At 42.6% G+C, this 1,122-nt stretch overlaps 1 protein-coding gene across 1 annotated transcript in view; it reads left to right on the top strand.

Moving 5' to 3' along the window:
- The first annotated feature begins 207 nt into the window (after positions 1-207).
- LOC103353494 (cystine/glutamate transporter) overlaps positions 208-1,122 on the top strand; it is a 32,941-nt gene continuing 32,026 nt past the window's right edge. The window contains exon 1 of the mRNA XM_008276498.1: positions 208-277. The gene's annotated coding sequence lies outside the window, so the exon portion shown is untranslated. The remainder of the gene's footprint in view (positions 278-1,122) is intronic.

A 1,122-nucleotide genomic window follows, 5' to 3' on the forward strand; every position in this document is an offset into this window, starting at 1 on the left:
CAGCAAATCTCATCTTGAGTCACGAGTCCTGGGTTGTAAATCTACACAGACATCTCTTATTTTGGCATTTCCTGCTGTGTTTTCTACTCACTCATTATAGGTGTCTTTACACTCTCTGGTCCTTATCTGACTTCCACCTGTGTGATCACCTGCCCGCCCCAATGTGCTCCTCCTGTATACATTTCCTTCATGTTCTTTGGCAGTTCATCTTGTGTCATCTTGCCAGCCTCCCAGCCCTTCTCCCTGTGAGATCTTCCCAGTGATTGCTGCGTGTCTGGTTTGTAACTCTTTAGTGTTTCTTTATTGTTTGCGTCTACGTTTATGATCTCTTTTGGATTTTTGATGAGCTCTTTCCTGCTTGCTGTGCTTCTGGTTGATCTGGATTATTGTTGTGAAGCAGTTTTGGAGTAAAACTCGCTTTTACTTCTTTTTTCCCCCGTTGCTTGTGTCTACACCATGTGTCCTTCGGTCACAGTATGTTTTACAGCTCTCTGAGATGCATTATATCATGTTTGCACATATCTAGGGACAGACCATTTTTGACATATATATGGTGTCTGGCCTCTCCAGACGCCCCTGCAAGTATACACATTAATCACCGAGCACATGCTGGACTTGTCGCTGCTGTAAAATGGTGATAAAGAACCTATTATAGTGCATCTGTACGGTTCCTAATGTTAACAGCAGGGTAATTTGACAGAAAACCAGGCAGAATGTTGTGCAGTTTGATTCTGTGGTGTTTAGGACATGCTTGAACTTGAATTCAAATTCTTCATGTTTTTCAGTTAAAGCATGTAAGACTGGTTTACGTCACTGAGGGCTGGAGGGGGGGATCATAGACGCTTGATTTATAGTTTAAATTCCCAGCAAGTTCTCTTGCGTCCAGTTCTGTGTTCTGAGTGATGAATGGTTGATTGCATCTTGGAGTAGACCTCAGTGGACCTGGGAGGGTAAACCGCTGTCGAAACAATGGTCAAGTCTGTATCTTTGCCCCCTTTGACTCCTTGGATATCTTGTCCCATCTCTGGTTCACTCATCTATTCCATTTAATTATACTGTAAACAAACAAACAAACAAGCAAACAAAACTATCCATCCATCCATCCATCCATGATCTATACAC

This window comes from Stegastes partitus, unplaced genomic scaffold (genome assembly GCF_000690725.1).
Source record: "Stegastes partitus isolate 25-593 unplaced genomic scaffold, Stegastes_partitus-1.0.2 Scaffold74, whole genome shotgun sequence".
Lineage (NCBI taxonomy): Eukaryota > Metazoa > Chordata > Actinopteri > Pomacentridae > Stegastes > Stegastes partitus.